Consider the following 24,172-nt stretch of genomic DNA (forward strand, 5'->3'; position numbering starts at 1 on the left):
AAGCTGAGTTTTCTGTTACCTGCAGCTGGCAGCAGGGCTGATCTCTGTAAACCAAAGAAACATAAGTTTTATGTTTATTTAGGTTGTTTTACTCACACATGCCTCTTCCAAGATCCCAGGAGGACCTCACAAAGTGCTTCCAGGGTGACATGTTTTTGTAGAATTTGCAAAGCCATGGTAGTTTACCACAATCCATCAAACACACCTCTTCCCTCTCCCACATCCCCTCTGTCATCCTGCCCCAGGGTGGGGTGCTACTGAGGCAGCCAAAGGCAATTTGAGGATTGGGCCCAGAGAGAGATGAGTTGGTCACTCATTCAGTTGGGTGTGGAAGGACACCGTTCATGGTCACTTTGGGGTTTAGCTTAGGTCATGCTGGATGATCCCATGTGGAAAGGACTTCCAAGAATCTGTTAACACTCACAGAGCTGACTCATTGGGCACCAGATCTCAAAGGTGCAGAGCTGCAGATTGTCACATGATGTGCAACACAGATCAAGGTACATAGTCCGGAACTGTGTGGAGTGTAGAGGAGAAAGAAGATTTGGAATGTAGTCTGAGGAAACTTCTTCCATTTGCCAGATACATGTAAGTCAAAGACTCAGTTCTCTGCAATGTCTCATCAAAACAGAAGCTATCTTGTGTCAGATGTGATGGCATGAACCTCCCAGTAGACCACTCTGGTGACAGTGTGGGTGACAGACTTATTAATGAGTGTCTCCAACTCAGAGCATAAAGATGAGCCACTGCTTAAAAAAACTTGAGGGTCACCTGGGTGGCTCAGTCGGTTCAGCATCTGCCTTCAGCTCAGGCCATGATCTTGGGGTGCTGGGATAGAGCTCTGCATTGGGCTTCCTGCTCAGGGGGAGTCTGCTTCTCCCCCTCTCTCCACCTCTTCCTTCCCCTGCTTGCTCTCTCTCTCTTTCTCAAATAAAAAAATAAAATCTTTAAAAAACAAAAAACCCCAAAACAACAACACAAAACAACAAAAAAAAAAAACCTGAAATGCTCTGGCTGGAAGAACTTCCAGCTTAGAAAAGACTCCCCAACTTTGACAATAATCCTGAAGATATCTATGACCTTACCAGTAATGGGTTGTGAAGCTACAAGAAAACTTGATAAACTATTGATAATTAAAAAAGAATATCTGCTCAACCATGCTAGAGAAAAAACTTAATTATCTTTCTGTTGGCTCTGTATAAAATAGTATAAAATTGTTGTCATGTTATGAAGCAATCAAAGAGAAAGCAGATAAATAAATGCAGGGAAAAATATTTTAGACAAGAGATAGGCAGTTATTTAATAAAAATAATATGCTATTTTTCTGAATTTTGTGATATTTGCATTGTCAGCTTTTAATATTTATAATTTGTTGTCATTTCTTTTCTCATTTGAGTTATTTGTTGTCATACTTGATTTTATATTAGTAATTTTGTATTGTTTCCTAAAGAGAGGATCCTGAGCTGTGGGAGCCTAGGCCCCACCAGAATGAGGCACAGCCTGCATCCCTCCACTATGAGGTTTTAAAAAAGATTTTATTTATCTGTTTGAGAGAGAGAGAGAGACATAGTGAGAGAGAATGCATGAGTGGGGGTGGGGAGAGGGAGAAGCAGACTCCTCACTGACTAGGGAGCCTGATGTGGAGCTTGATTCCAGAACCCTGAGATTATAACCTGAGCCAAAGGCAGACACTTAACTGAGGCACTCAGGCACCCTCCACTATGAGTTTTGCCAGAGGAATCTGTCTGGGGAATCAGAGCCATCACTGGCTGTGGCCTCTTGTAGCCACTCTAGCCACAGAAAGACCAGGTGACAGACCATCCCCACAGACAAGCTCTCTGGAGCCCAGGAGATGCTAATATGGTGATGTTCCTATTGTGTAAGGAATGTTCCTAAGGGTTAGCATGAGAACAATCCCGTGTTCTAGAAGCAGGGAGAGCATGGAACATGCATTCAACTCTGCCCCCAGGCTATAGAGAAGCAGCTCTCAGGGTGGTGTTCCAAGGTTGCTGGCATGGACAGCAGGGGTTCTTAACCTAGGTTCCACAGACACCTCCCCTCAAGGGCCCAAGGGTAGAAGTCAGTGGGTCTGTGAATTTGGCTAGGTGAACCATTACATCTTTATTTCTACTAACCTCTAGATAAAATGTAGCATTTCCATCAATTTTAAACATAGGCAACAAACTGTGGTATCAGCAGGACTGTCACCAAGAAAAATCATGGATGTTTTTCTATTCCTTTAATGTTTTTGAAGTTATCTTAAAATATCATTAAGTTCACTATTTAAATAGTAGTTATTACAAGACCTGCTGGTAGACTTTATTTAATGTGTTAATATAGAAGCTATACAGTACTGCATCGGAAATTATATTTTACATTTTAATAATGATTTCAATGTAATTAGCTTTCTTTATAATCTGTTATTTTATTTAATTCACCTGAAGACATTAAGAAGGGGTCTATGGGACCGGACTGCCACAGGGGTCCACAACACTGAGAAGATTAAGAATTCCTGTGGTAAAGGAAGTTGCAGGTATAGAGAGACAGAGTAGTAGATGGGATAAGGAAAAGAAGAACAAAGTATTGCCTACATTGCTAGCTTTTGGCTCTGAGTTGAATTTCAACTCTACGTAGTCATGCATTCATTCAAAGAACTCCCAATGAGTATATACTATGTGGTAAGTTAATCTAACCCAGTACTCCTTTTATGAGGCAAGCAGCATTATAAAACCCATTTTACAGATGGTGCAAGGAAGGCTTAGGGAGGTTAACCTACTTGCCCAGATTCGCATGACGGCTAAGTGGGAGAGCAGGATTTTGGTGAGGTGGGCATCTGTGGAGAAGATGGAGAAGGTTACCTGGAGAAGGCAATAGTGGCACTGCATTTTAATACTTGAATAAGAGTTGGCAGGTGCTTAGAACACAGCTTGAGGGCAGAGGCAGGCTGGAGAAAGGGGGTGGGAGAAGGAAGAGGGGTGTTAAGGAAGAGGTGTCAGATCTAGGAGTTAGGGAGCATCTTGGACTCCTCCTCTAACACCTCAGAGTCTGGAACTTGTTCTAGCCACATCGTGGGGGAGGAAGTTTTCTGAGTTAGGGCCTAGGGTTCTCTCTAGGCCACTTGGGGTGATTGGCCATCCAAGTTCGTTTGGGCTGAGGTGTTTCCTGGGACATGAGACTTTCAACATGAAAACTGGAAAAGTCCTGGCAAATCAGGATGAATTGGTCACCCTGAAAAGCAGGAAAGACAGCTTCTGGCAAGGGAAATACTGCTCTCCTCTCTTCAAGGCCAGGCAGAAGAGGTGATGTCCATTCTCAGCTCCTGGGTTTGCAGAGACAAGAGGTACTCGGAGATGGTGGCTGTTCAGCTTCTCCCTTGTTCTCCCACTTAACTCTGTTCTTGGATTAGAAAAGATCAAAGCTCCACCAACCCTGGCCACAACCCCGTGTTTCCTCCAGAATACACTGCAGATTCTGCACCCCAAAACTAATTGCTGATGGCATGAGTGGGATCATTGCCTTTGGGATGGCAGCCTCTTGAGCTATAAAAACCAAGTAGGCATATCATATGAGGTGTCAGTTCAAGCTTTGTGGAAGACGCAGGCAAATCAAGGTAGCCACAACCCCTTTAAGTTCATTCTCTCCTTCTCTTTCTTTTCTTTTTTTTTTTTTTTGAATTATTTATTTATTCATGAGAGACACACAGAGAGAGAGAGAGGCAGAAAAATAAGTAGAGGCAGAAGTAGGCTGTCTGTGGGGAGCCTGAGGCAGGACTCAATCCTGGGACCCTGGAATCATGACCTGGGCCAAAGCCAGACACTCAACCACTGAGCCACCCAGGTGTCCCTCTCTCTTTCTTTTTTCAAGCCAAGACCACACCAGCCTTCTCAAACATCACTGGGTTGCTTATGAAAATGCAGATCCCTAGGCCTATACCCCTAGAGATATGAGTTCAACATGTTAAGGTGTGGTCCAAGGAGTTGCAATTGACACAAGCGCAGGAGCACTCAGAAACTGGAAAAGAGAATTTGGAATGCACCCAGAAATTCTACTTTTTGGATTTTATCCTAAGGGCAAGTACACAAAAATGAATTTAAGAGAATTATTATTTCAATGTGGTTAAAACAGAAAAACTTGAGGGAAAAACTAGATATTGATTAAATAAAATTTGGTATGTCTATACAATGAAATGCTATTTAGTCATCAAAAATGTTACTATAAACCTCTATTGCACTGGAAAGATGTCCAGCATTGATTTTTTTAAGACTTTTTATTTTGAAATAAGTTTATATTTACAGAAAAGCTGCAAATACAGTGCAGAGGGTGCTAGTATACCTTTCACAGAAGCTTCCCTGGATGTTAGCATTTAATATAACCATGGCCTATGTATCAAAGCTAAGAAACCAATCAGCATCCATATAGTCTGACTTACTAAACTATCTGCTTCATTCAATTTTACCACTTTTCTGCTAAGACTCTTTTTCTGTTCCAAGATCTAAGCTAGACCAATATGTTGCATTTAGCTGTCGTGTGTCCTTAGTTTTCTCCAATCTGTGACAGTTTCTCAGTCTTGTTTTTCAAGACCTTGACATTTTCGAAGAGAACCCTCAGAGAGGTCTCACCCCATGACAAGTGAGAATTGGGGGATAGCTGCCTAGCCTCCTATCCTTGAGGAATTGCTGACAGTATGCCTTATGTGGTCTCCCAGAATTCCCTGGGATGGTTGGGCTTTTGGCTGTCCACAGTGATAATTTGTGGCCACTCTGCATTGGCTGTTTTTCCTTCCTTCCTACTGGTATCTCCTGGGACCATCTCCCAGATAAACTCCATGCACTCCAGTCCGAGTCCCAAAACCTACTGCTTCGAGGAAGAAGGGTCCAGCTAATCCAGTACCATCGTTTCTGCACCCTGTGTTCACATCATCCACAGGAGGGGGCTGTCATGATCTAAGTCTTGCACACCTTGTTAGAGGGCTCACAACCAGACTAACCAGAGATGTTTAACTCCAGGAAGATTTTGAAGAGGTGGGCAAAGTGTCTTCAAATGCCCAGAGGCGTTTCATAAAAGGAGGATATGTTCTCTCCACTCCAGAAAGGGGCACTTATGAGAATTCCATAAGTCATAATCAATGACTCCACCAAGCTATTAGCTTCCTTGGTCAGGGATTGGGTTTTATTTGACTTGCCATCCTCAGTAACGAATATGGTGGCTGGCACAAAGCAGAGATGTGTAAAAGACATCTGTGGCTTCCTCTTCAGGATCTGTTCCCCCCTCTACTGCCAACAGTATCCTTACTTTCCTTTAGAGAATATATTCCTCCCCCATTTCAGGGTTTTGGTTTGAGTTGGATGGACAATTCCCCCTTCCCACCCAAACTCCATATCTCATCTCTCTGGCTGCAGTGATTGGTCCAAGAGAAGGATATCTGTCTCAATTAAACTTCCTTTTTTTTCCAGGTATAACTTACATATAACATTATATTGGTTTCAGGTGTATAACATAGTGATTCAGTATTTGTGTACATCGTGCAATGATCGCCACAATAAATCTAGTTAACATCCATACATGACTTGATTTGAGCTAACAAGAGTGAGTCTTAGGACTTTGGGAAAGCTAGCCAAAGAGTTGCTTCTGGTTCTTCTGGAGGATTAGATAAGAGGCCTGGAACCACAGCATCCATTTTGCTAATATGAAGCATATAACCCAGGAGTTACTATGATTGCTTGCAGATTCATGGGGCAATAATATGGCAGACAAATTGGAATGAAAGCCCCACCAGGTCCTTTGTGGCATTTTTAAACTCCGAGATAAGCCTCACTTGAAACTATTTTTTTAAATGCCTTTTGGGGGGGGGGCTAATTTGGGGTTTCTGTCACTTGTAAAATTATGTCATGCAAAATGAATGTATACTAACACAAGTTTGCTGATGGATGAATGATATAAAAATGAAGTGGGTTTCTGGAAGGTTTAAAGAGGGCTTACTAAAACTCAGAGCTCTGAAATATAGAGCAGAATGCCCCCCTGAGGTAATATGTTTCATGTTTCTAAAAGTATATGGATAGGCTGCATCACCATTCTGTCAGGGGTACTGAAGAAGGAATCCCCGTGGGAGGAGATGGGTTTATATGAATGCAGAAATAGTACCTCTTCCACTCTTAACATTCTGTCAGTGTGTAAAAGCAGCAAGACCCCACAGCAGATGGAAAGCTGAGAAGTGTTTCTCAAAGAGGCTCCACAAATGAGGGTGATAATGCAGTATAAAATTATGCCTGAAGAGCAGATTTGGGGCCCAGCCTGTCCCTCTTACTCCGTACTCCTGGAGCATTCCAGCCTGGGGGTGGTAGGGGAGGAATTCTGAATGTCAGTGAAGAGAATGTCACATGAAACTAGAGCCGGGTGACAACGGGCCCATAGGTTCCATGGCTGAGTAGGACTCGGTGGGGGAGGCTGGCCACTAGCAGCAAGACCCATGTGAAGGTGTGGGCAGCTCAAGGCCCCGGTCAACTTTTTGCTTGCTGACAGGTGTACAGCAGGTCTTAGAAGAGGCCTGTTCTGACCTGAACATACTCATCAGGAGGAGAGTTTGCTCTTGAGAATTGATTATAAATTAAAGGGCGTGTGAAAGAGTAGACATCTACTAACATTTGCTACTGATTGATTTTTTTCCCTTTCTTTTCAACTGGTTTCAAAACTTATAAATGATTGATGGTGGAATTAGTTGGGTTTTTTTCTTATTTCATGGAGTTTTATTTTCTTACAACCTGGTATATGCACGTATATGAAACTAAGCTTATAGACAAGGGCTTGGGGACACTGGGCTCTGCTAGATTCACACTTTCACAAGTTCTGGCTCTGCTGCTGGCCCCTGGTGTGATTGTTGGCAACATATTTACCTCTTTTAGCACTACTTTTCTCATCCATAAAACTGAACCCATCTCACAGAACCACCATAAGGATAAAATACGAAAGTTATACAAAAATCTTGGCACACCCTAAGTGCTCAAATGGTGAGAGACATAAAATATTGGATCTTGAGGGGCCTCACTGATGCTTAAAAGGATGACACAATTCATCTAAAGCTTCATTCCATGGATTCTAGAAGGCCAAAGTCTTTTTCAAATTCCCTGGGGCCTTCTGCCTTTTCCAAGTGTCAGTCAAGGAGAGGCCAGAAAGACAGATGAGTTGGAGCTGAACAGAGAACAGTATGGTGATAGAGGGTGACAAGAGGGAAAGGTGTGGAGTGTGGCAAAAGGGAAAGGGCAGGCCCTGCCAAAGACAGCCGCTGCTCTCAGCTCCAGCCAGTGGTTGCCAGACAGTGGGGGTTGAATGATGTCAGTATGGCTTAAAAGAAAAGCCAGAAAGTCAGATGAGTTTTTTTTCCTAAATTCTTTTGCTTTTAGAAGTCTTCCAGCAATTAAAAAAAAAATTAAAATCTGCATAGACAAAACAAAACAGAAGCCAGGGTTGAATTTGGCACATACCATCAGTTTCCTACATTTGCTTTGAAGTCTGGAGGTCAGCCTGTGAGCTCCAAATGTTAAGGCCACCTGGCTTCTAGCCCTGCTCTCTATGCCCATGAATCTCTATCCATCCTCTTCAATAGTGCAAGGCAGAGACAAATACTTCCGCATGTCAACAGCTGAAGACATGATATGAAAACCATCAAGGGCAAGAGAAACAAGAGCAAGCAGGAAGATCAAAGTTTCTGAAACCCTCCTCCTCCTTGCAGACATTCTGTTGTGTTGGAGGCTGAAAGTCAGCCTGCTTCCACTCCATTCACTTCAATTAAATTTCCTCAATATTACCACATGACAAGCACTAAATTAGGCCTTGGGGATTTTTTTTGTCCCGCCTACTGTGTGCTTGGGACAGTTAGATATTTTAACTACCTTGGCTCACAACAACCTTGAGAAGTAGAAATTATCTTCTCCATTTTATGTGGAGAAAAATAAAGGCTCAAGAGTGGTGAGCCACTTGCCTAAGGCCACCTTGCTAGCCAGTGACAAAGCAGGGTTTCAAACCCTGATCTGTGGGTCTCCAGATTCCTTGTTGACTTCATCCCACCACTGTTTTTTTGGACACAAAAATTCAAGTGTGAAAATTGCAGCAAATGCAATAAGCATTCCAGTGGAGGTGAGCCAGTGGTGTGGTAGGAGGAGAGAGAAGAGAAGCATCTGCCCCAGCAGTCTTGTGCTTCAGAATGTACATGGATCACCCTGGGAGCTTGTGAGACTGGGTTCTGGGTCAGTAGCTCTGGGGCAGGGCTCCAGGGTCTGCCTTCCAAAGGAGTGCCCAGGTGATGCAAATGCTGCTGCTCCATCTGCCACACTTTGGGAAGCAAGGCTCCATTCCATGATCTCAGCCTTTTGAGAAGAGCTACTTAACTAGGAATTGTGGAAAGGCAAGGGTGTGGCTGGTCTGGGTGAATCCACCTCTCTTCCTGGCAAAGCAACCCTGCCTACTTTCTGCCTGTTTTCCTGTGAGGTCAGGAGAGTGGGACATGTACACACATGGTATGGTTATGAGCCTGTGGGGATAGGGCACCCATTAGTGTCTTGCTGTGATGCAGCTCAGGATGGCACCAAAGTCAAGATGAGGCAGATGTGCTTCTGAACCAGCTGAGCAAGGTGTTTTATTGCTGGAAGCACTAAAAAGAAGTAAAGCAATGGTGAATGGTGAATACTGGTGGTCCCTACATGAATCCTCTTCACCCAGAGGGTGCCCATCCCTACCTGCTATCCACACTGTTTCCAAGGTGTTCATAGCTGCTTCCTCCAGAGAATTATTCTCAGCAGAATGGGAGCCATCTCTCCCAGAAGACTTCCCCATCAGGCTTCCCTTCCCTCTCTACTTATAGACAGCCTGTAGACAACAACTGATTGATGAAGGTATGAAAGTCTATTGCCCTTGGCTTCTAGGAAGGACCAAGTCTGTGGTGCCGACTGTGGTCTGTAATGCTCCAGAACTCCTCATGGGATAGAGCTAAAGCTGGGACCACTTCCTTGGTTAGTAGAATCCCCAATGCCATCTTGTTTCCCTTGTTCCCCTTCTCCTAAGGGCATTCCTCTAACAAACAACGTATACCCAAATCCCTGTCTCAGGCTCTGCCTCTGCCTCTGGGGAACCTCATCTAAGGCAGAAACTCATGCAGGTAGATACTGCTGTCCTCACAAAGACAGCATGAGATGGGTGTCCTTGTCCCAATTTGACAGATGAACAAACTGAGACTCAAAGAGAAGTCACTGGATGAGTACCCACAGCTGGTAAGAATGAAGCCAGGACTGGCATCTAGGTGTGTGCTCATGTGCTTTTGCCCTTGGACTCACTGACAGTGCTTCTTTATATTTTGTCTTTGACCCTTTGGAGGCAGGGACCCCTTGGAGTTGGGCTTCTCTGTGGCCCAGCCCTTGGGCCATCCATACAGGTAAAGCTGTGGGGGCTCTTAGAAGGCCCAAGGGAGTGGGGACAGTGGGTGGGGAGGGGGAGACTCTGCCTCCAAACTAATTCCTGCACTCAGAGCTGATTCCCTTCAAAAAGGTACTTTATTTATTTATTTTTTTACCTTTACCTCGTTTCTTTTATCCAAATTACATTTCCTCCCTTCCAGTTCTTCCCTGGGGAACATCCTTGCTAGAGGGAACCATGCCTAGATTTTGCTACACACTCTGGAAGGAACCAGAACACTTGGGTGAGACAAGACAAAGAGCCAGAGTGCACAGACACCACCTTCTGATGTGTAGGAGCTCATGGTTGCCAAGAACTTCAGGGCTACTGTCCAATTTGATTCTCAGTTACCATTACACACATTTTACAGATGGGGCTTAGGACTCTAGGGTCTACCAATTCCAAGATTCCCGATTCCAGACAAGGGAAGTGGGTGTAAGCTGCAGCAGGGAGCACCCAGTGCAGTAAACAGTGGCAGGAGCACAGCCCCAGACCCCAGTCAAAGGGGACAGAGACAGTGGGGGAGGGGGTGAGGTGAATGATTTGGGAAGCCTGGGCTCCAGTGGCAGGCTTCCAAAAGCAGGATCTTGGCAAGCTTCCCAGGCTAGATTTTACCCGTGAAGGTCCAGGTCAGGAACCTCACTCTTCAGCCAGAGGAACTGTCTGAGTTAGATGCTTCTCCAGTGGAACCCTCCAGACTCAGAGCCCTGGCCCTGTGACCATCTTGTTTACAGTTGCTTGAGCTTGCTTGCTCTGTGACATCCTGACCCAGGCAGTGGCCTTTCCCAGATGCCAAACAGTGACATGAAGGTTACTCTAAGACTTGCCTGCTAGTTTTATATCTCTCATCAGTGAGAAAGTTTCAGGAGATTTCAAGGCCAAGATAGGCAGGCATTTAGGGTGAAAGGAAGCATTTGGGACTTTGGGATTAAGTTCTTGGATCCATTGTTGTGATAGGTATGTGTGCATGGTCACCCTGGGACCCTAGCAATGAGTCTTTTAGGACTGCCAGATTCCTGTAACTCTAGCTTTCTGAGCCACCATACAAACTTGGTCATTAGCCATCTCTGCATTATTCTCTGTGGACAGTGGAGGAAGAGGGTTTACTGCCTCCTAGTCAGGGCCTATGTAAGGGACAAGATCTGGTCATCTCTGCAATTCTGGGTTTGAAAAGACACAAGTAATAGCGGAAATCCTGTGTGAGCATAGTTCTATTGGAAAAATAAGCATGTGCTACTTCTTCCAACCCCCCTGAGTTACTAAAACTGTGGCCTTCTGCCCTAATGAGAACCCCAATGGTGTAGACATCTCCCCTGGCCTTGTTGGAACTGACTTTGAAGGCAGAAGAGGTTAAAAATGTATTTTAAGGTTCAGGCAATTAGAGCAACCTTGCAGAACCCCTGACACCAAGAGGATTTATATTGGATTTTTTCTAATATTAACATGATCAAATGCAGTTGAGCACTGGGGCACCTGATTCTCCAGGAAAGAATATTCTGGTTTGGGACTCGGAGAAGACAATGTGATGCTTAGGGCCCAGACCTTGCCAGGAAAATATTACGAGGAAATGAAAGAGCCCAAGAATTAGAGCCTTGTGCTTCTATTTTAAAAACATGCCTCGAAGGCAGGCTTTAAATAGAGAGCGGGCTCACAGAGAACTTTATTTGCAGGAGGCCCTGAAGAAGAGGGCAGACCCCAGCAGTCCCTGGCAGGGCAGAGAGCCTGGAGATCTTGGTGGTCAACAAGAGCAGTGGATCTTCCAGGGTCATCCAGGGCCAGCTACATCAGCATCTTTGGGAACTCGCTAGACAGGCACCTGTCTGGCTTCCACGCCACCACTGCTGGCTCAGAGACTCTGGGGGTGGAGGCCAGTGTACCTGTTTTATTAAGTTCTGTGGCAAACCGTGATGCCTACTTGTGTCTGAGAACCACTATTCTACATCTGAGGGGAATGGATCCAACCTGCAGATGCATTTTTATTGACTGGTACAGCATTTGAAATTGTTTGAACCGGTTTCCAATGTTTCAAAATGGGTATTTTTATATGAAAATCCACATTTCTGGCTTTTCTTGGAGAAAAAAAAATCAGATCTAGCCACAGGGGACTCACGTACCTGCTTGGCAATAATTGTCTGGAGCTGAGAAGAGGCTAGTGCTCTTAGAAAGGGCACCAGCCCTCCTGGGAGCAGCGGCCCCTCATTACCCATCTCTCTTCACTCAATCCTGTCTGGAGGTTTTTGAGCTGTTGGCCCGTGACCTATATAATGTCTAGTGTCATCTCAGGCTGAAATTCATTCCACACGCATTTGCTGACCACTTACCTGATAGGATGGACTTTTCTGTTGTCCTTAGAACCTCCCTGACCCTTACCATTTCCTCCCACCTCCAGCACAGACACACCCATCCTCAGCTACCTGCACTTTTTTTGCTAAGATGGGGGAAAAAAAGGAAAGGCTTGGTTAGCATAACACCCAGAATGCAGCCATACAAGTCAGTTAATACCAGAAAAAAAAATAGATTTCTTTGTTTCACCTACACCATTCTCTGACCTCACTGTTGAGAAAATAAGCTTATTATTATGTTCAGAAAAGAAGGGACACTGTCCTTTTGTTAGGCTTGAGGGGGTTTTTATCTATGGCTTGGGGGTCATCAAAGGTGGACAAGTTCATTCAGTGGCTGGGATGGCCTGGGACAGTTGACGGTCTTCTCTGTGCCCAACACTGAGCTGGGTTCTGAGATAACAGTGAGGTCCTGGGCTGGGGTGTGGATGGTCACTTCTGAACTATGTCAACCCCACTTACTTCCCAGGGCCACTTCCTCCCTCTGCTCCATGCTGATCTTCCTCCTCAGTCTATGCCTGTCCTCCCTCCAATTCTACCCTGAACCAATTTTTGTGTGAATGGCAGACTTCATCAAAGTCTGGTGGTGGCAGTTGGTATTTTATTACAGATGACTTAAGCTATTACTGGATATTCCTGATCGCAACAACCCTGTCTTCATCAGATCAACCCACAACCTTCTCCTTCCATCTCTGCTTCTCATCTTTACCTGCTTACCTGATTCTCTCCCAGCCCCACACACTTCTGGAAACTTTCTTGTGCAGAGCATATTAGCTGCCACCTTGTTTCACTGTGTGCTTGTAAGCTATTCTCCAGGTGTGGGCGACTCACCTAGAGTGGCCCATCACAATAGTTTCCTGGACAAATACAGCAAAGGGATGTTGGTGCCAGTCAAAATAGCAACTTTTTTCACCCTGCCAAGACTATTTCACAGCTGAAGCCTCAATCCCAGAACTTAAGCAACCTGGCCAGACATACACCTTCTGGTCCACCTGGCTCCTGCTCCAACCCCTCCAGGAAAGGGGTAGACTGAGCAGACCTGGCCTCAGCTGATGAGTAGATGAGTGGGGTCCTGTCCTGTCCTGCTATTCCCTCTTCAGGATACAAGGCTCCTCTCCTTTCAGGGCTCCCTCTTTTAAAGCAAGGTCATGGAGAGAAGGCTCCTACGCGGCTGGCATCCCATTAATTTGTTCTTTGGGGAGAATGGCCATAGGTGTTGGGTAGGGCCAAAGTGCCGGCTGTCAGCTGAGTCCATCTCCAAGGCAGTATAGCCAGCCCAGCATACCTTTCTCAGTTTAACACACCACCGGGTACATTGTACCTCATAGCTCAGAATCAATAAAGTCAAGGCAATTTCCTTAACATGCCATCAATAAGAGATTATGGAAGGGGGAGGGTTTTCCTTAGAAGCTAATGCCTTACTAAAGTTCAAATGAGGCAATATATAGTAAAATAAATTCCAGCTCTATTTTCACTCCTTGCAATTTTAGTGGAGACTAAATGAAATGGAACTGTGTTGATCCTAACCCGTTCAATATATCTTCACTTCCTAAGAACCAAGGTCATTTTTACCTTCATGGGAAGGGAGGCAAAATATAAAATACTCACCCATACCGAACAGAAATGCATTTGCAGGTTTTTGAAAGCCAGGTAGATGACTGATATATTATGTAATTCATTTCATGGCATAGCTGAATGTGTTTTATAGATAGTGTTTAACCTTGCCAATTCTGCTCTGAGATAATCCCCCTTCTGAGGATAAAAATCATATATTTAACATAAAAGGAAAGGTTGGGAGAGGAAAGCAGCATAATGTGTTCTGTTCAACAGATAACCAGAAGTTGCTTACACAGAAAGATGATCAGAGCAAGTTCATTACTGCTTTGCCTTATTAGCTAATCATCATGTTGCTACTAATCAGAAGTGAGGGGATAACCACTTGAGTGGCATTGTGCTACTCAATGACAAAATATATCCAGTGTTGTGTGGCAAGGCGGTGTGTGAGCGGTGGCTTTGACAGACCCTAGATTGATCCTCTGTGTTATCACATACCTGTTCTGTTAACCTTAGGTAGTTTGCTTAATGCCTTTGAGCTTCAGTCTCCTTGTTTGTAAATGGGCATAAGAATAATCACTGCAGTATTTAATGGTTATCCATTACACATTTCTCTTCCTCCTCCTTTCCAATAGAACCCTGATTTTACTCAGGTTTCTTAACCTCTAATTCCATAGAGGAATCTTGACTTATCCCAAGCAGCCCCAGCAGTCCCTTCCTGGGGAATGTTATTAGTTAGGGAAAGGCCCATGGCTCCTATTGGTCCAATCAGACTGGAGGAGAGGTATTTTAACTTTCTCTTGGTGTATGAATAAGGAAGCACATTTTCCCCAAAGGCCACTGGCTGCCATCTTATAGCCACATGAGGAACTAGATTGATGTAAAGGTGGTAGTGAGAATGGCAAAGCATTGAGACAGAAGGAGCCTGGGTCTTTGGCAACATATTGATTGGGCTGTGCCTGGAAACACACTTCTTCTGGTCTCCAAGCAGAAATAAATTCATTATTTATTTAAAAATTATTATTTAAAAAACAAATAAAATTATTTGTTTTTAAAGTCATTTTGAGCCTAGGTTTTCTGTTACAGGCAGTCCACTGCATTCTAACTTATAAATGTTTCAGGCGATTATTGTAAGGATTATAGGGGAAAGAGTCTATATATAGGTATGTCCAGTGAAAATTTCTGTGATGGTGGAGATGTTCTATATCTACATTCTTCCACTAGCCACATGGCTGTTCAGCATTTGAAATGTGACCAGAGCAACTGAGAAATAAATTTCAAATTTTAATTAATTTTAATTAATGAAAATTAAACATTTAAATAGTTACACGTGGCTAGTGACTACTGTGTTGTACAGCATAGATCTATAAAATCATTTGGCACAACATCTAGAATCCAGTAGGGGTCCATGGATGTTGACTTCTCTTCCTGTGTCCCCTGCAACCCCTCAGTCCCCCTCTGAAAATTCATTCGGTCACCAGAATTTGAACAGGTAGCAAGAAGAGCAGGAGGTGTTCATTTCAGGGGTAAAGAAAGCCAAAGGTTGGAAAAGGACCCAGATTTAAGGGGCAGACCTAAATAACAGTGTTTGAACTGTGTTCCTACCTAGTTACCTAGTAAAGCCAGACCTCCATGTTGTTGGAAACCCAAGAAAAAGCTGGCCCTCCTAATGTATGCATTTGGACAAGATTAGATGTCAATGTATAGACTTACCAGAACTTACCAGACTTACCAGGACACTGCCAGACAATTTAACAGTACAGTAACTATGGTAATGGTTTCCTAAGGTCCCTGGTCTTCTGAGACCTGATGTCTACAAAGCACCTAAGCATTAGGTATATGTTCCATGCTGTGACCACTGTTATCTCCCATATTGACAGATAACATCACATCACAGAATGGCCTTTAGAAGGAATCCTGCGCTGCAAGAGCTGGGATCCTTCATTGAGTGACTGAGAGCAAGGCTTGTTTTCTATAAATCTTGGTCATTGTCATTTGTTGTCGCCTAATCCCACCCTACACCTTTATTCCTATATCAACCCTTGCCTTCCCTCTACCTCCAACTTGGCCACCACCTGGAAACTATTTCATTGACAGAAGGCAAATATTAGGGTCCCTCTAACCCAGGCCAGTGAACTATCAATGCCCAGCGTAGTAAAGGAAAAAAAATCTTACTAAAACTCCTAATCCTACCAATGCCAAGTGTGGTGCCCCCAAAGACTGGCTATGGACTCTGTAGGGGAAGTATGCTATTATTGGCTTCCAAGTAGGCAGGCATATTGGATTCAGAATTTCCTGCATTTTTTTTTTGGTGTTTACTCATTTACATTTTTTTTAAGTTGAGGTGTAATATAAAATAAGGTACAGAAACTCAAATATCCATTTTGGTGAATCTTTTTATATATACACACATGTGACTCCCACTTAGAGCAAGGAATCTTAATCCATATCTTCCTGAAAAAGCAATCACTTTTCTGATTTCTATCAGTATAGACTGGTTTTGCCTGTTCAACAACTTTACATTTACAGAATCCTAGAGCTTCTCTTGCTCAATATTATGTCTATGAGTTGCACCCAGATGGTTGCGTGCAGCAGAGTGTATTTTTTTCCATTCCTGTGTAGTATTCCATTGTATTAAATGTACAGGATTTATTTATCCATTTTACTGTTGCTGGGCATTTGACCATTTTCCAACTTGTGACTATTATGAATAAATTCACTATAAACATCCTTATATATATGTTTTGGTGCATATATACATTTATTTTGGTTGGATTTATATCCAAAAAGTGGAATTCTTGGATTGTAGGCCATGTAGGTTTAGCTGTAGTAGGGACTGTCAATGTTTTTCCAAGTGATTACACTAATTTATACCCCCACTAGCAATGTGTTAAAGTTCCAGTTTATCCATTACCTCATCAAAATTTGGTAGTGCCAATTCTTTTAAGTTTAGTCAGTCTTGTATGTTTGGTAATTCTGGTGGAAGTATATTGCCAGATTTTGAAGCTCAGAGTCAGAGGTTGGCAAATAAGGCCTGCAGGCCAAATCCAGCCCACCATCTGTTTTTGTAAATAAAGTTTTATTGAAACACAACCATACTCCTTCATTTCTGTGTGTCTCTGACTATTTTAGCACTTAAATAGCCAAGTTGAACAGTTGCAACAGAGAATGCATGGCCGACAAATCCCATAATAGCTGGTCAGTTATGGAAGAAATGTGCTGATCCCCGTTTAAAGCAAGTGGGTCATGGGAAAATTCATTTTGGTAATCACTGTAAGCAGTGGGGACAGGTGCCCATTTGGTATCTGGCAGTGGAGACAGGTGCCCACTTGGTATGGTGCCGTAGTGCCTAGGTACTGGGATGGTTACAGAAAGCTGGCATGTTGATCTCTTCAGCCCTCAGGGCAGCTGGACAGGGAATAGGGCAGTTGGAATTCCTGGGCAGGTCTTTTGTTATTTTGAGTGACCTTAGTGGTTTGTCTCAATATGTTGTATAATAATTATCTGTGTGTGCCATGACTTGTAAAAAGTTGGGACACAGTCAGACAGGAGTTCATACCAGCCATCTTCATTATCTTGAGCCTATACCCTAACACCCTGCCAATTGGCTTCTACTCTATCTCTGCTCAGGGAAATCACAAATCCAGGGTTTTTTTTCCCCTTAAGTCCTCATTTTTCTTTATCTCCCTATGGCATTGGACACCCTTTGCTGCCCTGCTTCCAAACACTAGCTAGCCTTGCCTGTATAACAATTATAATAATGTTGATTAGCATTCACTGACTTCCTCCTCTGGAACGTAAAATTTACCCAGAGCATTTTAACTGTTTCTCACAACTGACAGATGTGGTAAGTCGTGTCACCCCAGATTTACGTTAGAGGAAAGAGCTTCGGCAAGTCTCAGTTCCCAGCTAGGAAGTGGAGGCAGGGCTTCGAACCTTGGTGTGGGGTACCTGAGTGCCAATATTCCCCAATACTCATGCTACCTCTGACTACATGATGCTATTGGTTTTCCTCAGACCTTAAGGCTCTTTCTTTTTTGTGTGTCTTTTGCTCTTTCTGCTGTCCCTTCACTGTTGTTTTCCCCAAGGTTCAGGCCTTAATCTCTTCTTTTTACCACATACTCTTTTCTCTCATGGTCTGGCTCACGGTTTCAATGTTAACTTTGATCCTGAATGTGAATTAAGATTGATTTTTTCCAAGAGTGCTCCAGGGACTTTACATAGGGTATCTCATTAAATCCTCAGCATAACCCTGAAAGGTCAATGCTGTACCCACTTTGAAGTTGAAAGAAGTCCATTGACCTGGCTGAGGCCACTCAGTTGGAGGATGATGAGAGTGGGCAGCTTAAACCCAGCTCTGTGATGATATTAAAGTTCATGAGTGTCTAAGGTGGCCCCTTCCCCCCACATGAATGCCAGGTTGGGACCCCCAACCACCTAAAAGGTGTGTCTGCTTATATACTTCATTAAGACTTTAAACACTACACGTCTAAAACCAAACTCACTTTTTCTTCATCCTCCTCTATGCCTTCTTTGCCTTATAGATTCTCTACATGTTGACATCTACAAGTGACCTTAGATTCCAGATGCCTCATTCTGTACCTATATGCTGCCAGCCAGCCCCAAGCCCCAGTAGTGCTTTCTATCCTCTGACACCATGCCCAGCCATCTAGATCGCAGACCCTTCCTCTGAGTTCCCATCTCTCCTCGTCTGCTCTGTTCCTTCTGCGACCCAGTGCAATGTCCATGTGTAATGTCACACGCCTGCTTTCATCTGTCTGCCCTGGATCCACTTGGGCTTCTACGTATCCCATCAGGGTAGGTAGACCATTCAGTGTTATCTTTCACTGTAGTCCTCAAACTGGCCTGAGCCTTAGAATCAACTGCAGTTTTTTTGTTTGTTTGTTTGTTTGTTTGTTTTAATTCCCAAGTGGGTTCCTGACTGGAGCATCTAATTCGATGAATCTGGAGTAAGGTTGAGAACTTGGATTTTTAGCAAGAGCCTCTGGGATTGCAATGTGGGAGCCCTCTGTGTTAGTCTGAGAAACACTAGTCTGCTGCAACTCTTCCTCCATAGTTGGGAGGTGCAGTCCAGAGGGAGTGGGCTGGTGGGACAACTGGCTAGAGAACCATATGCTTCTGGCACTCGAGCTAATCTCTTGCCCTCCTCTGTGCCTCCTCCAACACTTTCTTTGCATAAATTGAGGACTCAGTGATTGTAGAATGAATGAATGAATGAATGAATGAATGGATGAGTGAATGAGTGAATGAATGAGATAGTTTTAAAGGCCTTTTCCCTAACACCTCAGTTATTTTCTGGTTGTAAAGTCAAGAGATGCCCATGGAAGTTGCATAAATCCTGCCTTCCAGTAAGATTTTGTAGGTACCAAGTGGTGAAGCTGAGGGAGAGTCTACAAAATATCTGAGGAGCACTCCTCAAAACTATCAAGGTCATCAAAACTAGGGAAAGTCTGAGAAACTGTCATAGCCAAGGGGAACCTAAACAGACAAGGCAAATCCAAATAATGTGGTATCCTAGATGGGATCCTGGGACATAAAAAGAACATTAAATAAATCTAAACTTTAGTTTTAAAAAAGTGATCTTGCTTCCCTTCAGCATTCAGGGAGGGTCACTAGCATTCAGTCACAACATCTAGTGTCAACATTTCATTCATAAAGTTCATGATGGATGTGTTTACAAGAATTGACATTAGCCCATTGAGTGCCCTATTCCCTCCCCTGACTCATTTTTTGGAATGGGTGCCCATGAAGATCTGGCTGGTCTGACTGCCTTGACCACATAGGCAGGTTACTGAGAGGTAGGTGGAAGAGAAACATGATAATTTCAACAGAACCAGGCACCAAACCTAGCCCTGACATCCATCAGCTATGGGATTTTAGGTGTGTTACTTTTTCTTCTCAGAAGTGGAGTGGTGATGATGTTGCCCTCCTCACAGACCTCCAGGAAGCATTTCATGAATAGAGAGCCAGGGACACTGTAGACATTCGACATCTGGAAGATGGTATATTATTTAAGACATCCTTCGGTTAGGCACTGGGTATTTCAGGCTTGGTAAGACAACAATTCCGGGACCTCTCAAACTTCTGCTGAACTCATTTCCCAAGTTGGGTTCCCTTTTACCCCTGCAGTGCCAGATGTACATCTCCTCCCAGAAGCCTCCCCACCCTAGCACACTCAGCTGGGCACCCCCAGCCATAACTCAGACTTCTAGTTCTCTATAAATAGAACAAACATTCATCTGCCCTGGTCCCAGATGTCATTTTTATTGGTGTCTAAAAATAAAAATAATAGTAATTTGCTACATGGTAATAGCCTGACCCAACTAGCTTGCTCTCTCTTCCTCCAGGCACACTGTGAAAGCCATCGACACCACTTCCAGATTGCAGACCTCTGACCTGTCACCAGTCTGTCAGTGTCAGTAAGGCCAGGTAGAGGACACAGGCCAGCAGTTCAACGAGGAAGCTTCCAGCCTGTGCCCAGGGCGCAGTCTCCAGGCTGGGATTCTTCACCTCTCAGCCACCCTTTCAGCACTATTTAAAGGCCCTGGGGAAAGAAGGAGGGAAAATGGAGAAGAGAGTCAGGGAGAAAGAAGAGAAAGAGAGAAAGAAGACTGATAGCTCAAAGTTGAAAGAGGTAGTTTTGGCAGATAAGTAACAAATGTGGTTTCCTCCTGCATGAACCATCTATGCAGCTGATTAGATTTAGCATCACCCACTATCATCTCTGATGTACTCCATGCCACATGAGGTGGAGGGGGAAGATTTACAAGTGCAATTCTCAGAGACGCTGTACTGGGGAGTTATGGCATCTCTGTATAGTACAGCCAGGGAGGCCAGGAAAGTCTCATGCAATTTAAAACACTCCATAGATCTTTCTAGACACCTTTCTGATGTATCACTGGGCTATTAGCTATTCCAACAGAGATAGGGAATGGGAGTAGGCCAGGGGTGGCAGATACCTTCTGGATGGAACGTTACTGTGTAGTCATGGTCCCCACTCTAAAGGTTTTGGGTTCAGCTGAGATGCTGCGGATCCTCCTTGAGAAAAGTCAGTCTCAATCGAAGGGCCTGTATATGTCTTAAATTTTCTTAATTACATAAGTAACACCTGTATGTGTTCTCCTTGTAAAAGGAAAAATATAGCAATATACACAATCTGAAGTCCTATTCACTATTACTTCCTAACTTCCTCCCTCCACCCCAAGCAATAACTATTGTTGCCATTTGAGTGGGCTTTTCCCAGAACTTTTCAATGCATAGAAAAATACATGTTTTTATGTACAAGTTTCCCTCTTTCCTTCCTTTATTTTTCTTTTTCTCTGTCTTTAAAAAAATATTAATTCAGGTAGGCATGTACTTGTTTGTTTACTTGCATAAATGGTATCTTAGTGTATGCATTGTCCTGCAATTTGCTGTTTTCACTCCTCAATAAGTGTGTCAGTTCGGGGTCCTCTAGGAAAGAGACACTGAGAGCGGTTAGAAGTAGAAGAGATTAATTGGAGGCGATACCTGGAAAGATAGGGGGGACAAGCTGGGGAGGGACAGCACAGAGATGGGGATCTCACATTGGGAAGCTCAGAGACTGCCCCCTAGAGGAGTGCCTTATTTGGCAGAAATGGCTTAGGCCTTACAACCCCACCATGCTCTGTCATTGGCTGGGGGACACCCAGGAAAATCATGGCCTTAACACAAATGCTGCAGTAAATCCCCAGAGCTCTGCAGCTGGAGGCCATCAGCTTACTGCACTCCTCATAGCCACTGGTAACGCCTCTTTTACAGCCCCACAGCTGCCTCATTGGTCTCAGAATCTTTTCATGAGGGGTATGTGTGCTTTTTGTTTGAGAATGTTCCCCAAGTATGGGTTGATTACAATGGACTTAGCTATTCCCCTCTTGATGGACTCTTAGATTACCCTCTCTTTGCTATTATGGACAGTGTGGCAATCATCATCCTTGAACAACACTCCATCCACAGCAGGAAACTGATGAGGGCTTCTCTGGAGTAAAGATGAAAAGGAGAAATTTCTGACTAAGGATGTCCATTTTGAATTCACAGATTCAGGCCAATTCTCTGCTCAATGGGCTCTGGATGACCCTCTCCTCTGGATGGGACAAGCTGCACTTTCCCATACCCCCAAGACATCTGGATTTGATGCCTCTGAGATTGGCCCACCTCCACCAGGTCCCTGACTCTGTTTGTCCAGACTTTGCCTCCTGATGCTCCTGCAACATCCTCAGAAGATCCCTTCACCTAAACTTTTGTCCTGTTTGCTTGGCTGGCCCTTGGTCGTCTGAGGTGGCAAATGTAGGATTTATGATTATAGACTCTGGAAACAACTGATGAGCTTCAATCCCAGCTCCACTAGTTCCTAACTGTGATACCAAGCCAGTTTCTGAAGCTCTTTTTGTATCTCATTTTCCTCATCTGTACAATTAGGCTGTTGAGATAAAATGAGTTATCATGTGTAGCACCCTGCCACCAACTCAATAAATATTAACTTTTGCTATTATCTGACCCCCAGGCTGGGATTCCAGCCCCTTGACATTCATAAGGCGAGTATTCTGGTGCTAATTTCTCATTTGCCAAGTGCCCCATACTTGCAAGTGGATTCCTCAAGATCTGGACCTGCTTCTGTTTTGGTCTGGAGAACACTCTCATACCATTGTCTCCCTTGAGCAGGGCTACTCTCAGCCTGGGGTTCTCCCTCTTCTGAATTCAGCTTGCCAAATATATAGCAAAACCCCATAATTCAAATCTTGATCCTACAACTTGTAAACCTTAGCTCTCTCATCCATAAAAGGCAGTTGGCAATGTGACCTACTCACAGGGCTGTCGTGAAGATAAGTAGAGATATCACTTACCAAGAACTTAGAACCATGCTCAGCAAGTGGAATTAACATGATTATCTCCTCAGAAATGGATCTTTTTAGACCCTATTCACTTGTACCTCCTGGTTGACTGAGGATCTGGTATGTCCATCAATCAGGATGTGATTAATACAATCTGATTAATACAAGACGATTTGACTTGTGTTGAGTTAGGTCTGTGATAACAGGGCCTGGTGCAAAGAGATGGAACCCTGAACAAAAGCAAAAGCAAAGAAACAGGACTATCACCAGCAGTGATGACTTTCCAGTCCGTCTTCATCACAATGTCTACATAGGTATGCACATCTTATTCTTCATGTTGCAAGGGCCCCTCCCTACAAAGAAATGTGAAAGTGTCCCCATCTAAATGGCACCACCCAGCTACCAGTCACCATTACCTTTCGGTATCTTGGGCCCAGCCTTGTCAAATTCAGTTTTCAGAAAAAAAAAAACAAGCAATGGAAGTTGGGATTTTTATGTAAAAACTCTCAATTTTATGACTTTGACAACTAATCCAAATGAATCTGGCCAACCAGTTTATGGCTCTGCTTTAGGGCATTTCTGCACAGTTTCTCCATAACTAGCTATTTCACCTGAAATGTGATGGTGTCTCTCTCTCTCTCTAAAGCATGTGGTAGCTTCAATGGTTGATAACATTTACATGGCAATTATGGACACTTTGGGATTCCAGTGGTCTGCATTAAACACTTTCTCTTTTGAGTTGCCAGGTTTTATTTCTCCTGGGTTCCTGCTTGGCTTCTGTTCATTATGGCCTTTCTTCCTACCCTTCCCCTCCCTCACCTTTCTACAAGGGCAGGTGATCAAGTAGACTGCCTGGCACATAATATTTGTTGAATGATTGTGAAGTTAGGAATCCAGGCACTTCTTTCCCCCAGCAACTCTTTTAGTTTGTATCTTTTTCCTCTTGGAATGAAATTAAAGTGATTTTTCAGGAACCTGTTTAACCAGATAGAGAGCAAGGCTTCTCTGGGACCACAAATCTCCCTTTGGGCCTCTTTGTATCTGGGGGGTGCATTTTTCACTTCTAAGGGCTTTATTTACTGGCCACCAAAGCTCCCTTCTTTCAGTTGTCCTTGGTTTATGTCTGGGCACCATCTTATTGCTATGCACTGAATGGTGAAGTATGTTTTATGAATACTTATTCTTAGGACCTTCCACAGAATACTGTGACAATGTAGTCAGAGCTGTTGAGGCTTAGGGTCTTCAGTTTTGTGGGGTGTATGGGAGACAGGAGGGACGGTGTGCATCAAGGGCTGGGATTGCTGCTACCCTAGCGTAGGGTAGATGACTTCTCTCATGGGTACCATGCTTAATTATCATCTTGATTTACTCTGTTCCCTTTGCACATGGAGAGGTTGAAGAGCCATTGTAAGATGATTTTCAAACTTCTGTTTAGCAGGGAAAGCTTTTTCTTAAGTGACATTGTATAACAAGACAGGAAACAACAAATGGAGAGGATGTGGGGAAAGAGGAACCGTCTTGCACTGTTGGGAATGTGAACTGGTACAGCCACTCTGGAAAACTGTGTGTCTCAAGTTCTCCTCAATCCTGAATGTCTCTCCCATAGGCCTCTGTACTTCCTAGGAAGATGGCATCCTGTCTTCAGCTGGTCTTCAGTGAGCTTCTTCACATGTACAATGGGGCTTATCCACCGATGGCTTTGGGAACAACTGTCTGCTTGGGCCCACAGCAGCACCTCTCTTCTGGGTGATTTATTTCAGGAAAGGACAACTCACTGGCCAGCATTTGACTTATCTGAGACTTTGTTGTCTTGGAAACATGGGGCCAAGAGACTGAGGAGCAAAGAGGGCCCAAGTTAAAGATGGGTGGTACCTGGGATCCTTTTCCTGGAGTAGGAGGAGCAGCACCCTTTCATGTGGCCACCGACCCTTTCAAAATCTGATGCTGATTAGAGTTTGGGGATGTGCC

At 44.0% G+C, this 24,172-nt stretch overlaps 1 long non-coding RNA gene across 2 annotated transcripts; it reads left to right on the plus strand.

The window, feature by feature from the left end:
- Nucleotides 1-485: 485 nt before the first annotated feature.
- On the plus strand, nt 486-21,869 carry LOC144294377 (uncharacterized). 2 transcript variants are annotated; one of them, XR_013361780.1, is made up of 3 exons: nt 486-588; nt 19,703-19,989; nt 21,411-21,869. It is a non-coding gene; the product is annotated as an uncharacterized LOC144294377 (long non-coding RNA). The 2 variants fall into 2 exon arrangements; XR_013361781.1 differs by lacking the exon at nt 486-588 and adding an exon at nt 17,921-18,152.
- Nucleotides 21,870-24,172: the final 2,303 nt, after the last annotated feature.

The sequence above is a fragment of the Canis aureus genome, chromosome 22, assembly GCF_053574225.1.
Source record: "Canis aureus isolate CA01 chromosome 22, VMU_Caureus_v.1.0, whole genome shotgun sequence".
Taxonomy (NCBI): domain Eukaryota; kingdom Metazoa; phylum Chordata; class Mammalia; order Carnivora; family Canidae; genus Canis; species Canis aureus.